Source organism: Marmota flaviventris, chromosome 17 (genome assembly GCF_047511675.1).
Source record: "Marmota flaviventris isolate mMarFla1 chromosome 17, mMarFla1.hap1, whole genome shotgun sequence".
NCBI lineage: Eukaryota > Metazoa > Chordata > Mammalia > Rodentia > Sciuridae > Marmota > Marmota flaviventris.
Window position 1 is genome coordinate 35,586,621 of NC_092514.1, and position 16,285 is coordinate 35,602,905.

General features: G+C 42.8%; 1 long non-coding RNA gene across 1 annotated transcript; it reads left to right on the top strand.

Moving 5' to 3' along the window:
- The first annotated feature begins 3,715 nt into the window (after nucleotides 1-3,715).
- On the top strand, nucleotides 3,716-14,008 carry LOC139702476 (uncharacterized). Its single transcript, XR_011705117.1, has 2 exons — nucleotides 3,716-4,210; nucleotides 12,482-14,008. It is a non-coding gene; the product is annotated as an uncharacterized lncRNA (long non-coding RNA).
- Nucleotides 14,009-16,285: the final 2,277 nt, after the last annotated feature.

Consider the following 16,285-nt stretch of genomic DNA (forward strand, 5'->3'; position numbering starts at 1 on the left):
CTGCCACCGCCACTGTGAGTATGCAGCAAGGGATCTCCCAAACTGCAGCTGGATGCCAACACCTCAGCTGTTGCCACCCCCCACGCCAACTCTCAACTCCGGACCTCCCTCGCCTGATGCCCTACGCCTGAAGCAGCTACATGTTGCTGCTGCTGCCACCAGATGCTACCACTCCATGAGGCCTCTTCAGTGATTCCATCCCAAAGATGCTGCTGTGCTGCCCAAGACCACAGAAGCTGGGAAGTTGGGCAGTCTCCATCCCAGTCGCCTCATCAGTGCCCACCACTTGCCGCCTGCCTTTCCTCCCCCAGGACCACCCACCAGTCCTTCTGGGCCCTTGAGCAGGAGTTGTGCTGACTCAGGGAACTCATCCAAGGAAAACAAGTGAGTACTTTAAACAAAGGTTGCAGTCCTCACAGCAGGCAGTGGGCGGGGCTAGGTGGGTCCAGCCTGCTGGTGAGGGGGCAGAGGTGGAGCTACTGGCCTCCTCTGGACCTTGATCCTGTGGGGCAAGCTGGAGAGGGATCTCTGGCTGCTCTGGGAGTCCAGCCTGGAAGCAGCTTCCTAACTCACCCTCACACTCCTCTCTGAAGGGGACTCTGGATTCCAGAGAAAGCCATCTGGGCTCTTGGGCTCTGGGCAGTGGTATGAGCCAGACTGGACAGACTCCACCCACCTGGACTTGGGGAAAAGCCCCCTCTTGGGAAAATACCCTCCTAGAACTACCAAAGTTAGTCTGACATTGGCTTCTTCCATGAGATTATCAAGAAAGGAAAAATATGTTACCTAGTTTTGTCTTGCAAAGGGTACTGTGGGGAGAGGCAAAGGCATCAGAGTTGGTAGAGCTGAATTCACATCCCTTTTAACTGGGTGACCTTGTCCAGGGTCCAGAACTAGGTACAACCTTGGTTTTGCATCTGGTTAAACAAAGATGGTGAGGATGATAAGCTATCACCATCTTTCATAGCTGGAGACCTCATGTGTGGTTCATAAATCTGACTATTCCAATAACTTAAGAAAATGACAAAGAAGGCACACAACCACACAGAAGTACCTTTTCAATAATCCAGGGGTGGCTCTGTGAACGTAAGGGCCCATGGAAAGACACAGAGCCACTGGAATTCTTTATTGTTACATAGGAGACACACAAGGGGAGTTTCCATAGAACATTTTATCCCAAAAAGGGCAAAGGGGTCGGAATACAAGGGAACAGATGAGTGTAACTCAACCCCAGTGGGTGATGCCTACACCTGGAGCCATGCCTTGTTATCTGAGCTGGGGTGACGCCCACATTACTGCAACCTGGCACTGCCCTGCCAGACTGAATGCAATAATTGTTCAGAACCCCGTGCATCAGGGCTTAAAGGCGTCTGCATCCAAGGCAGCTCCCGACAATAAGCCATGGGCAAATCAAGTTGTTCTGCACTACCTCACCTTGGGAGCCAGGTAGGCATTCAGCAATATTTCCATGCAGAAATATATTCTCAGACTAAAGGTGACACACCTAGAAGTGCACCTTTGGATGACAACTGACCTGTGAGGTAGGGAGTTGAAATTTACATCATGTTTTTAGAGGAAATAATAATATATGGAAGGTCATAAACCAAAGCATAAAATGTTGGGTCATGCTCATGGAATTAAAAGCTGTTTTCAAATTTGTTTAAAGTTACATTGAGATAAATCTATGTAGTTCAAACCTTCCAGGATATCCCCCACCTCTGCCACACACACAGGGAGCAGTGTCCACAACTTTTTTACTCCTCTTTACAGTATCACCAAATGTATGTGTGTGTGTGTACACACACACACACACACACATACACATATATATACTCGCACACATATACATAGTGTATTATGTAATATTTTGTTCTTTTTGGTTTGTTTTTAGACTGTCTGTAATAGAATCTCATGTACATTCTTTTGCTCCCCTTCAGCTGACCATCAGGAAGAAGGAAACACCAGAGAAGCTTGAGGATCAGAAGGACACTAGCCCTGCTCTGGTCACCCTGGAAGCTGGCTAGCCTGCACACACCAAAGCTTGAGGAAACAGCAGCCCTGCTTCAGCCACTTGAGGGCTGGCTGATCAATGCAAGGAGGAAAATAAACTAAGCAACAGGACAAATGGACTGTTTCATCCTGTAAGAGGGCTCTCATACTATGGTGCATTGCCACCCCTTACTTCTGTCATATACACAGTCCTTTCCTTGGTCTTTACTACAGGACTGACAACAACCAAACACACAGCTAACCCATAATGGGGGGCGGGGCAAGGGAAGATGGGAGGGACTTTGGATTGGGCAGAGGGGAGTGTGGGAGGGGAGGGGATATGGGAGTGGGAAGGATGGTGGAATGAGGTGGATTGTATTAATCTATGTACATGTATGATTGCAGGAATGGGGTGACTATGCACTGTGTCTAACCAGAGAAATGAAAAGTTGCCTCCATTTGTGTTTAATAGTCAAAATGCATTCTGCTGTTATATATAACTAATTGAAAAAAATTCATAAAGGACTAAGGCTTAAAAGGAAGTCTGGACACTTTAATGGTCATAAAAATATGTATACTTTTCTTATATAAAATTTAAACTTATTAATTAAATTGAAAAAAAAAAAAAAACAAAAAAAAAAAAACAACTAGCACATGTACTAGTTCAAACCTGAAAGGGCATGAAGGCTTGGGAACCAAGCTCACTCTTTGGAGGATGGTTTTTCTATTCTTGGTGGATTCAAAAGTTTAATTGACATAGTATGGATTATGCTATTGTTTATTGCTTTCATGTTTGTCTCCCTTTTACAATGAAACATTGGGTCAACTACAGAAGCAGCTATTGGGTTGGGGAGGGAGTAACAGAGAGAGAAATTAAGATTACGGCATTATATAAAATGTTAAGCCTAGAAGATAATGATGTTTTTTGATTTAAAGGGTTAATTAATGAGCATCAGAGGGGGTAACGATGTACCACAAATACTCCAAATGATGTAGTGTCCAAAAGATCCCCACCTTAATTGTAATATATAAGCCTTTCTCCTAGTAAACAAGATATTTTTAAAAAGTCAACAGGATTTCTAGAGAGTTCATTGTGGTTTAGCTCCTCTTTATTGTAAAGGTCATGTTTCTCTTTCTTGTAAAATTAGGTCTGCAGGGCTCGGGTTGTGGCTCAGTGTTAGAACACTTACCTAGCATGTGTGAGGCACTGGGTTTGATTCTTACACCACATAAAAATAAAATAAGGTATTGTGCCCATCTACAACTAAAAAAAAAAAAGTTATGTCTGCAATCAAGCTTGTTGATGTACAAAAGTTACTCTTTCTCTTTTCTTAATAAAATCTTGTGAAACCTCTGTCCAATCTAAAAACATGGAATAAAAAGTAACTATTATGTTAACCATTGTGTTGTGTAACCATTCACTGAGTACAAGAACTGAGATGAGGCCCAGCTCTGCACTCTCAGTATCTGTGTTGTGGGTGTGAACAGGTGGTCTGCTTTGCCTCCTGGGTAGATGTGCAGCAGAGACTATCTCCAACAGTCTGCAGCTGAGTCCCAGTGGGCTCTGGGGAGGAGCTCCCCAGTGAGAGCAGCTCAGACTTGTACACTCTCCACTGCCATTTGTCTTTCTGAGCATTTGAAAGCTGTGGTTTCCGGTGACTTGTGATTTCTGGTAACGTTTTGAGAAGTGCTAAGCTAGAGAAACGTACCCCCATAATGTGGACCAGAGCCAGGGGAAACAAGAGGCAGGTAGGCTGTGTCACACCACAGGAGCCATAGTAGACTCTCAGTGAAAGGATGTCCCCATGATGCTCCTTGTTCTACAAGCTCTAGGCATTGGACTCTGCCTTCTGTGGAGGAGCCTCTCCTTGCCCCTTGGTTTAGGCATTGACAGCTGTCCTCCCTGTTGCTGGAGGCACCTGGGATTTTCAGCAATGTGACAGCAAGTGACCTGCGAATGGGAGTAAAGTTTGGAAATACTGAGTTACCCCGCTACAGGGAGATACTTCTTCGAATTTGACAAATCAAATGACAATTGTGCAATTGAGCATAGTGCCCCCACTTCCTTGAGCATCATGAGCCCGATAGAAGGCGGGATCTAGAAAATTCTGTGTGAGAGTCGCTCTGAGAGTGCAAGGTACCAGGGTGCAGGAAACAGAAAGCAGAAGAGCTGGAAGGATCTACGGGCAACTACCCTGTGGAGAGCACATAGACGGGCTCGGTAGGTTTCCCTCTGCACTTTGCCTGGGGAAGAAAGTTTCTGAGGCAGGGTGCTCTCTTTTCTGGCTGGGTTTTTCTGGCACCTGCATTCACCTGCTATGCAAGGGCCAGTGCATGCACTGGGTGCACTGGTGTTTGCAAGGGGTCTTGTTTCAGGGGGCAATGCACTGGAAAGTGAGGCCTGCTCTTTTAGCCACATTTTCCAGCCTTAGTTTTCTACTCTACTCCCACCCCTAGGTCTAGGCATCTGGCTCTGGGGCAAGGTGGGGCACCAGCAGCACAACTCCACCTCTCTCTGGAAGACCCTCACCCCAACCCCGGTCTCCAGACTGAATGGTGTCTCTCTTTTCTGGGAAACTTGGCTCCTTTGCTGGAGTGTTCATATCACCTTCTCCCAAACCTTAACAGGCCATTGAGGACTGTCACCTTGAACTCTGGACCACGGGGTATGGTGTGCCAGAAGGACTTTGGTCCCTGCTTGGACAGGGGAGACCTTAAACAGCTTTGAGACAGGGAGCTTGGGGTCTGTGGTTTAGGAGACGGGGTTAGAGAGGCACTAGCCGAGTGTGCAGGTCAGGCTCGTGTGGTCTCCAGGGCACCTCGGGTGCCCCATCCTCCCGGAGATCTGAACTTGAGTGGAGTTGAGGAAATGTGGGGGTGTCACTGAAGAACTGCAGTCTAGGTCCAGAAAGAAAAAGCAAGCACAGTAGTTCCCTGCCCAAAGTTCATAAACTAGAAGAGGAGAAAGATGACCACATTGTCCTCCCAGATGCCATCGAACGTGGCACTGGTAAGCAAGGAGGGGACAGGAATGTTCCTTAGTCTCTCCTGTCAGTTGGGTGCCACTCTTGTGCAGTTCTACCAGACTTCACACCTCACAGAATTCTCCCACCGTCAAGGGAATAAAGGAATTTAGAGGAAACAACTAACTTGTGAACCCAGACCCAAGGGTTCATGGAGGCCATTGAGTTTAAGGTACTAGGGACTTGGTGGAGTCCAGTCTCCAGCTTATTTTTTTTTAAAGGATTGTGTCCCAGATATATGCCTGAAGACTGATTTTGGATGGTGAAAATTGTACCTAGTCATGAGTGTTGGACTGAGATGGCCAAGGACCCAGCCCAGCCCACAAGTTCCCCTAAAGGAGCCTCTTCTACAGCTGCCACTAGTTTTGAGTTCCCCAGTGGTATGAGAAGGCTCCTTAGGCATGTTGGGGGTGGGGAGGCAGGTGTGATTGACTGCTGCTCCTTTTGCTTATTGTGGATGAACCAGAAGTGTCCCTAGTAGCAGGGCCAGATGCAGAGGGTGTTGGAATGGGGGCTGGGAGGAAAGGTGACAGCAGTCTACTTCCAGAGACTACAGTATGAAATGAGGGACCATATTCCTCCTGGAAGGGCATGAACCCAAGATGGAGAAATTCAAATGCGTCACTGAGCAGAAGTGAAACTGACTCTCTTGCCCTTCTTGAAATAGAGATGGAGGATCTTTTCTGTCTGGTCGACAGGAGGGTGACTCATATTTCAGCTGCCCCTGTTGTGTAAGAAATACAAAGAAATGAGGTAAAGGACCCCAATTGTGCCCTAATACTGTGAAGAAAGCTCAGCATGGCAGGAATAGACACGTTTCTCTGCTTTTTTGGATAATGATGTCCCATTAAAACAGTATTTCTTATAAATTTAAACTGAAACAGTTTTGCTTACTTGGCTTCTTCATTGTTCCTCTACCAGGAGTCAAGACTTCTCCTGTAGCCTCACTGTTTTGGGAGCTGTCAGAGTTCTGTTCCAATGCTTTCTTGGAGGGGCCCAGGCCTAGGGGACCCATCTGAATGAATGCCCAGGTCCCAGGATGTCTTAGGACACAGCTCTGATTTTCCAGGCCCCTCAGAGGGCAGGCGGCTACTTTGTTATAGACTCAGAACCAGCAGCCTGCACAGGCCCAGGGTGGAGCCCTGTAATCCTTCTGCCCAAGAGAAGCTTGCTAATGAAAGTCTGATGCAATCCTTTAGGAAATCATTTGATAATACATCTCCAATTGTTAGTATTTCATCAGCTGCTCCAGTAATTCAAACTCCATCAACCACTCACAGTGTGTGTATATACACTTTGTATACTTAATTTAATTCCGAATGTACAAGATCAGGTAAAACCTCTTGTTTTAGCTTGAGCCTTGATTTCTACATGTCCAGACTGTTTCTTCCCTTATATGATTTTTTTTTTTCTGAGCCAGGGTTTCAGTTCTTATTTTCTGTACTCTGGTTTCATTTCTTTCGGTCTGCTGTGGCCTTCCAACCTGTGTCCAAGCGGTTGTTTCTTTATGTGTGAACCACATCTGTACATAGAATTGAAGTACTTAGCCAGGGGACTCTTGGGCTCCATGAAAATTCGATGAGGTCATTTGAATACCCAAGTCTCAATCTAACAGTGCCGAGGTCTTAGAATTATTAAAATAAACATTGGAAAGCAACTTCAATTCTCAGGTATACAGGAATAATTACATAACAGTATGTTTATACTACCTATAAAATTATGCAGCAGTTTGTAAGATTTTATAAACACAGGTAATCATTATTTTCCAAAAGTGATTATATAAGATAGGAAGATTCAAAACTTTCTATTTTAGTTTCTGCAAGTGTGACAGACCTTGGTAAACTCTGCCACTGAAAGCTACCATGTTGGGTATGATGTTAGAGGATAGAAAACTAGGATCGATCCCCAACTGATTTTATAAAGTCACCATAAAAGTTGATGTGAACAAAATCTAGCAATGATGTGGAAGTAGAACATGAAAAAGCAAGGAATATCATAAAAACAAATTATTAACAAACTGAATTTATTATTTAAAAATGAGGATAGAGCCAGCAGGATGTTACAAACCTGTAGTCCCAGCTCCTAGGGAGGCTGAGACCAAATGGTTGCTTGTTGCAAGAAAGGCAAGGCCCGTCAGGGCAACATAGTGAGGCCTCATCTCGAAAAAACAAAATGGAAAAATAAAAACAAAAGAAAACAGAAAAAAGAATGAAAGAAAAGAACAATGAGAGGGCTCATGTCAGCAAAGTGGAGACTAGGAAGCTTCCTCCTTGTGGAAACATCCAAAGCAACAGAAACTGACTGAAGTAAAAGTCAGAGGTTTACAGCAACCACGCAGATGCCCAATCAAGAAGCAGCCACATTCAAACCTGCAGAGAAGATCCTGATGTTTTTTCTTGCCCCTGCCCTTCCTCTCCCTGGCATGGCAAAGTCTCAGGCTGCAGGGGGCAGCAGCACTGTTTGCAGTCCCTTCCCTTGAAGTGCAGGGCCAGAGCAAACCTGATTGGCAGGGTTCTAACCTGCCTGGGCACTGGCTGAAGGATAGGTCTCTGGACCACCTAACTTGGATCTCATTTCATGGGGAAGTGTGCCTGCCACTGCATGTGAAGATTGTAGGGAGACCACACACTGGTGGATGCCTGGGGCAAGAGATTACAGCTGCAGATGAGCAATCCAAGGCCCATGAGAGGAGCAGAGGGTGGTGAAGATTTGGGGGGTAATCAAGACATTCAAAAGCAGCTATTTATTAGGAGGAATTGAGAAAACTCCATGCAGAATAGGCAGAGTGAATGCTTACAATATACCTGAGAAGACTTAAACTTTGACCTCAAGCTGGTCCCTGGGATCAGAATAGGATCAGCTCATCTGTAAAGAGCTGCCCTGGCATAGAGCTGGTCTGCAAAGATTGGGAGACATGGTAGTTTTGTTTTAAATGCCCGATTTTCGGCAGAAGCTCTGCAGGCATGGAAACCAGGGGAACATAGCTCATGCTTATGAAGAAAGTAATTTGGCAGAACCTCTCCCTGAGAAAGGTAAGACCCCTGGACATATTTAAAAAAAAAAAAAAGGCTGTAAAAAACAAGTGTCTTTATATCCACGTGGAGAAGAGTAAAATAAGACCCTTTTTCTTGCACCAGAGACACAAATCAACTCAAAATAGATGAAAAACTTGTGCAAGACCAGAAACTGAAAACTAGCACATGAAAACAAAGGAGAAAAGCTCTATGACATTAGTTTGGGCAATGATTTTTTTTAATATGTTCCCCAAAGTGCAGATAACAAAACCTAAGCTAGATGAATGGGACTACATCAAATCGAAATGTTTATCTACAGGAAAGGAAACAATCAAAAGATTGAGATAACCTACCAGGTGGGAGGATGTACTTGGCAGCCACACTCCTGATAAGGGCCTACTATCCAAAATATATAAAGAACTCAACACATTGCGAGCCATCAAATAACCTCGTTATAAAATGAACATAATAGACATTTCTCAAATGAAGACATAAAAAGGGCCAACAGGTACTTAAAACTCTGACAGGTCCCAGAAAAACTGAGGCTACAGGAGAAGTCTTGACTCCTGGTATAGATGAATAACCAAGAAGCTAGGTAAGCACAATCGTTTCAGTTGAAATTTCAAACAGTAATGTTTTAATGTGACATCTTTATACAAAAAAGCAGAGAAAGATGTATATTCCTGCCATGCTGAGCATTCTCCATAGTTCAATAGGATGATTATTGTCTTTTCCCCCATGTTTTCGCGTACAACAGTGACTCCATGTCATAGCAGTATATTGTGTTCTTGAAAAATTACTCAGAGAGTAGGTTTTAAGTGTTCTCACCACAAAAAGGCACATCAGTAAAATAAACAATATGTTAATTACCTTAACTGAATCATCCCACAACATACACATATTTTAAAACAACCTTTCCTACATTATATACACATAAATTTTAGTCATCTGTTGAAAAAAGATACAAACAGAATCCCACAACTGTCTTAAATTTGTTCAGAGAGCTAAAGGAAATGTATATTAAGAACTAAAGGAATTCAGGAAAAAACATATAAGTAAAATGACCATGTCAACAAATATTTGAAATTATGAAAAGAAACCCAAAGAAGAAATAGAGCTAAAAAATGCAATAATTGAGTTGAAACGTTTATAAGAAGGGTTCAGGAGCCAATTTGAGTAGAAATTGGAAAGGGGAAAAGATCTGTGAAATTAAAGGCAAGAATTTTTAAAATATAATAACTTTTAAAACATTTGTCCTTTAGATATACATGACAGTAGAGTATATTTTGACATATTATACAGACATGAGTATAACTTTCTCTAATTAGGATCCTGTTCTTGTGGTTGTACATGAGGTGGAGTTCACTGGTGGCATATGCATATATGAACATAGGAAAATTAGTCTAATTCCTTTTATTGCTTTCCTATTCCCATCTCCACTACCTTCTTGGGGCAGGGGAGAGCAACCAATAGAAGCAAAAAGCTGGAAAAAATCACAAATATACAGAAATTAAATAGCACACTCCTGAAATGAGAAAATGAGAAATGAGAAATCACAAGATAAATTAGTAAATATCTTGAGATAAATGAAAACAAAACACAATACCAAAATTTAGAGATCTAGTAAGAGCAGTTCTACAGGGAGGCTTTGAATAGTGGTAAACACCTACACTGAAAGTGAAGAAAGATCTCAAGTCAACAGCCTGACATTAGATCTCAGAGACACAGGGAAGAAAAAAAGAAAGAACTAATCACAAGTCACCAGAAGATGGGAAATTATAAATATTAGAGCAGAAATAAGTGAAATAATGGAGTAGAAAGTAGAAAACAATAAATGAAAGATTTTTTTTACAAAATTCAGCAAATCTTCAGTTAGATTGATAAGAAGGAAAAAGAAAATGAAAGTACTAAAATCAGAAAGGAAAGAAACAAATTTACTAGTGATTTTCTCAGAAATAAAAGATTATCAGTGAGAACTATGAGCAAGAGTATGTCATCAAATTAGAAAATAGAGATGGAATGGAGAAAATCTTAGAAACACAACCTACGTACACTGAATCAGGAAGAAATAGAAAATCTAAACAGATCAATACCTAGTAGGGAGAATGAATTAATAATGAAAACAAGCTAACAATCCCCCAAAAGAAAACCCTTGAATCAGAAGGCTTCAGTGGTGAATTCTACCTAGCAAACGTGTTTGGGCTCCCTTGTCCATGTAAATAACTAGAGTCAATGACGAAGAGTCTATTGACACCATCCTGGAAGTGCAACCTGGCTTGATCCTGTGAAAGAAATAGTCCTGTGGGGTGTTCTCCTGGGATCCACAGCCAGCCACAGGGTCCCAGACAACCCAATAGGCCCAGGGATCCCTGGATAGAAGGTCGTGGTGTATTCAAAATGAGAGAAATGGGACATGGGCCTACATATTCATATTCTTCTTTAAACTGCATTTCCCATTCTCGAACACTCTCCATTTGCGCTGCATTCAAGTCTGAGAGATCATCATATTCATCTCTAAGTGCATCCTTATCTAGGCAAAATGTTGCCAGTCTTCTGGAGGCATCCCTACCAGCAAATATTCCACATGCACCCGCGGGGCCCTACAACTTGCGGCATTTGGTCACAGTGAAGACTTTCCCATTGACCTCAAGCAGGAGGCGCAGCTTGTGCAACTCGACCGACCTACTGGTGAAGCTACTTGAGGCTGAAGTCCCACATCTCCATGCACTGCAGGGAGGGGACCAGGCTCTCCTTCCCCGCCCTGGCCCCTCCTCCCGCCCCATTCTTGAACACTCAGGGTCACTTGGCCACAGAGCCACATCCCCAGCCCTATTTTGTATTTTATTTAGAGTCAGGGTCTCACTGAGTTGCTAAGCAACTTGCCTTTGCTGAGGCTGGCTTTGAACTGGCGATCCTCCTGCCTCAGCCTCTGGAATCACTGGGATTACAGGCGTGGGCCGTTGTGCCCAGTGGTATTTGTTCTTTTTAAAATATTTCTTGCTGAGCTTCTTGTGTTTGTGACTGGTGTCCTTCGTCAATTTCTAGAAAATCATTGCTGTTTATCTCTTCAGATCATGCTTTTGTCTTTTTCTCTCCTCTTGTGACTTACACTGTGTTAGACCTTTAGAGTACCTCTGACATGGCTCCTGTGTTCTGATTTTCCATTCTTTTTCTTTGTGTGGGTTGGAAGTGTTTGCTACCTTGTATCATGACAGTTAATCTTGGTTTCTGCTGTTGGTCTGCTATCACATGTAGTAACAAGGCCCTTAATATCAGATACTGCCTTTTAGAGTGATAGGATGTTGACATGACTTTTATCTATTGATTTCAAATTTATGAGTCTGTAAGAGAATCAGGAAATTTTTGTCTTTTCATTTCTTCTTCATTTGGGGGTATATTTTAATTACAGTTGGCACTCATCAGTCTTTTCCTTTTCTCGTGGTTGCTTTATTGTTTGTTTGTTTTTTTTCAAATTGTCCGACTTTATCATGTTTCCTAATTTCCTATTATATCAGGGATTATGAATTAGGGAAACTTTGAAAGATGTTCTAGGGCTGGGGATGTGGCTCAAGCGGTAACGTGCTCTCCTGGCATGTGTGCGGCCCAGGTTCGATCCTCAGCACCACATACAAACAAAGATGTTGTGTCCGCCAAAAAACTAAAAAATAAATATTAAAAAAAATTCTCTCTGTCTCTCACCTCTCTCTTTAAAAAAAAAAAAAAGAAAGATGTTCTATCCTTTCATATAGGGTTGTCCTTTCTTCTGGCAGGAAGATGGGCATTCAGTGATTGCCTTGCTCTAATTGAAGTTTAGTTTTATGCTTTTCTAGCTAAGATTTTGCTCTTACTACTTGCTGAGGCTGTTCTGCAGTCTAAGCTGAAGTCAGGGTGTTCACCCAGGGCCTCCTCTTTGCAGGGACTTTAATTCTTGCCTGTGTCTGCTCAGCTCAGGAGGTTGGTGAAATTTTAGTCCAGTTCCTCAGGCTCCCGGTTTCTGCTTTCTCTGGGTTCCCAGCCTCTCATCCTGGATCAGTCAGTGAGTTGAGGGGAATTTGTAAGTTGACTTAGGCTCCTCCTCTGCAGTTTCATCCTTTCTGAGGTTTTCTTCTCAGATTCTAGCCCCTCTAGGATTTGGACCCCTTCCTTTCTCCTCATGTCAGTGGCCTGTTGACAGCTATCGGGGCTCTAGTGACCCATGCTACGGCCCAGAAAATATCTGAGGGAGAAGCAGGCTGGAGAGTGCAGCGGCTTCCTGTGCTCCTATCACACGTGTTGGCCTTGTCGTCCTGCTTGTCCCACTGGCCCTCCAGTTCTGGACGCCACAGTTGGCTCTATTTTGTACAGGCTTCGTAGCTGTTTCGGGTGGGAGGGTTGGTGCTACAGTAGACACAGTTTCCATGGCACGTTCCCAGGGTTTTCTTCTTTATATTTTGTTATCATTATTTCCATATCTAGTGCTTACAGAAAAAGATGAGATCTATTCCAGAAAGCCTCTGCCGGGAACTCTTCTTCAAGAGGAAGCACTTGAACAATGAACAGAATGACATGGACTTGGATGAGCACTCTCCGCTGGTCTTCTCTAATAGCTGGTCTTTGGATCTGCACCTGCCAAAGAATGAGGAAGTCACCTTTGATGTGCTTCTGATTTCCCAGGAAAATCCACTAGTCCTGGACACTTTCCACAGGGTAGTTGAGAATTTAGAAGATGATTCCCCTCTTTCTTAGGGAACTAGATATAAGCTTAAAGGCTATTCTTCCCAAACTGCCCAAACTTTAAAGCAGAACTGGCAAAACTTGGTGGTTTCCCTAAGAAACTCACCATCATGAGGAAGATATTCTTCTTGATCTTTTTTTTTCAATTACTTTTAGTTATATATAGCAATATAATATATTTTGGCAGAATATATATACATAGAATGTAACTTATTCTATTTAGGTTCCCACTCTTGTGGTTGTACATAATGTAGAGTTACCCTAGCCATGTATCCAAATACCAGGTTAGGTAAGTTATTGCCAATTATTTTTACTGTCTTTCCTATTCCCCCATTCCCTTTCCTTCATTTCCATTTATCTAATCCAATGAACTTTATTCTTTTCCTCCCCACCCTCCCTTGTTGTGATTCAGCATCCACAAATCAGAGAGAGCATTCGGACATTGGTTTTTTGGGATTGGCTTATTTCACTTATTGGCTTATTTCACATAATATTTTCCAGTTCCTTCCATTTAACAGCAAATGCCATTATTTCATCCTTCTTTAAGGCTGAGTAATATTCCACTGTGTATATGTCCTACATTTTCTTTTTCTATTCATCTGTTGAAGGACACCTCAGTTGTTTCCATAGCTTGGCTATTGTGAATTGAGCTGCTATAAACATGGATGTGGCTTAGTCACTGTAGTATGTTTTTAAGTCCCTTGGGTATAGACTGAGGAGGAGTGGGATAACAAGGTCAAATAGTGGTTCTATTCCGAGTTTTCTGAGGAATCTCCATACTGCTTTCCATAGTGGTTGCATCATACCTTTCTCTCCACATCCTTGCCAACATCTATTGTTACTTGTATTCTTGATAATTGCCATTATGACTGGAGTGAGATGAAATCTCAGTGTAGTTTTGATTCACACTTATCTAATTGCTAGAGATGTTGAATATTTTTTTTCTTATGTTTGTTGACCAGTTGTATTTCTTTTTCTATGAAGTTTTAGTTCCTTTGCCCATTTATTGATTGGATTATATCCCCCCTGGTGTTATCTGTGTGAGTCTTGATGCCAAAATAATCTCCTTTATGATTCAAGATTGAAACTGTCGTACCTGCATCCTACTGGCTTACAATCTTTGAAGCCACAAGGGACCAGGTGAAGCCCTCTATGTAGTCTGAAGGAGATTGACTGTCTGAGGGAGCAGCATTCCCTTGGGATTTTCAAATGTCTACCAGATAATCAATATAGATTGTTTTTATTAAAATGCCATACAGATGTTAAAAACTTGGTGTTTTAGTCAACTTTTGTGTCACTGTGATAAAATTACCCAACAAGAGCAACTTAAAAGAGGAGAAGTTTATTTGGGGCTCAGGGTTTTGGAGGTCTCAGTCCATAGACATCTGACCCCATTACTCTGGGCCCAAGATGAGGTAGCATATCATGGGAGAATGTCTCAGAAGAGTGAAGCTGTTCAGCTTATGACAGATTCAGGAAGCAGAGAGAGAGATAGAGGAGAGGGCAAGGGAATGTGGGGAAGATGCACCCTTCCAAGTCAGGTACTGAGTTACCAACTTCCTTCTGCCACCGACAGTCACCTCCCAGTGTCATTCACATGAGGAGGGACTGGTTAGGCCACAGCTCTCCCTGATCAATCACTTTACTTCTGAGTATTACTGCATTGGCACAAGAACTTTTGTGGGATACATCACATCCAAACCATAACATTCTGTACCTGACCCCCAACGCTCATGTCCATCTCACAGTGCAAAATTCATTTAATTTTTTTCCAAGAGTTTCCCTTTCTTAACATTGTAAGAATTAGCCCAAAGTCCAAGTCCAAAGTCTCATGTGAAAACACTTGGTTGTGAGGCCCTGTAAAATCAAAAGCAAGTCACAATCTCTAATATACAATGGCACAGAGTAAACACTGTGACTCCAAAGGGGAGAAATAGGCACAGAGAAATAAGGGGCCAAAGAAAGACCAAAATCCAGCTGAGTTCCTGGAACTCCATCCCTGATGGCTCATCTAAGATACAAGGCTGTGCCATGTGCTCTCCCAAGGGTTTGGGCAGCCCTCCCTCTTTGGTCTTCATGTTGCTCTCTCAGTCTCTCACAATCCAATCACTTTACCCCGAACATTCCTGAATCAAGACAGGAGGTTTTGTGGGAAACCTTACATACAAACTATAACACTTGACAAAGCCTTACCTGGATAATGGAAGGTGGACTGGGCTACAAAGATATTTTTCATTATAAAGATGATGCTGTTCTCTAATTTTCAAAAATGTTTCTTTGAGATGCTGCAGGTTAAGCAGCTTCACCTGATGTTGGAGAACTTCAGTTTAGCTACTGTTCACTTCTTCCTGAATAGTCTTTACATACGTTGCTTAAGAGCAATTAGAAAAATTAATTAGTTACCTATTCTGTGCACAAATTTTATTTACTCTTTTCTTGTTCATGGATAGACTTTGTTTCATTTTAAAATCAAGACAGTTTGCTGTTCCTTTAACAGCAGTGAAAAACTGCCCAGGATCTAGTCAGACAATCTTTATGATTTTGAAAAGAACATCATTGATGAAGGTCATCATTTCCCCAATGGGAATGAAAAGAAGAGAAATGTCATTACCCCCAAAGAAAAACCCCAGGCATTCTTTAGGTCTGCTCACCTGGAGGAACTGAAGCTATCCTAATCACTCACGTAGCCCCTGTAAATACTCACGAGAAAGGTTATTTTTCTATAAACTGTTCTGAATAGGAATCTGAGTTGAGAAAATCCTGAAAAATCTCTCTCACTCATTTCTAGAGGAAAGCATCTGAGATAGAGGTAGAAACCCTCACCAATATGGAGAGTTTCCGTAAGAAGAGGAGCACCAGGGTTTGGCGTTTCTCCCTCATCAAAGATGAGCTAGGGACTGCCCTGAATCCAGTGGAGCCAGATACATCCTGGCTGGGGTGTTCTGAATCCACATCTAGGAGGCTCAGTGGGACCTCAGAACAGAGAATAGAGCTGGGAGCCCCGCAAGGCACAGTTGAGAGGAGAGGAGCAATGCCCTCAGAATTCTGAGAAGAAGTAAACATTACACAGACCAAATTTACAAGCCACATTGTCGTTTGAATGTAAAAGATAATGACCTGTGCTGGTCATTATCCTGAAAGACGTAATCCCAAACTCCGTCATTGCAAATGTTTAAATCCCAAAAGATCAAAATGCCGAGTCTGGAACACTTGAATTCTAAAATCTCCCAAATCATAATCCCCAAAGGCTCAAATCTCCAATATTGAAATTCTAAAACTTTCCAATTCCCAAAACCACAAGCCCCATGAAAAAAAAGAGGCCATTTAGAGGGACAGGAAGCTGAATTCTGGGGAAGTGATTGGCCACGGGTCAAGGCGGTGTGTCAAGGCAACAGTGACAATTTCAATGTAAATGTGTCATGGTGTGCACTGACGTTCCCTCCTGCTGATGAAACTCCAGGAGCTTATGTTGAGTTCAAGTCATGTTTGCCTGAAGGAGCCAGAGAGGTTACTGACTAGTGTAACATGGTTCCTGGCGCCGTCTGA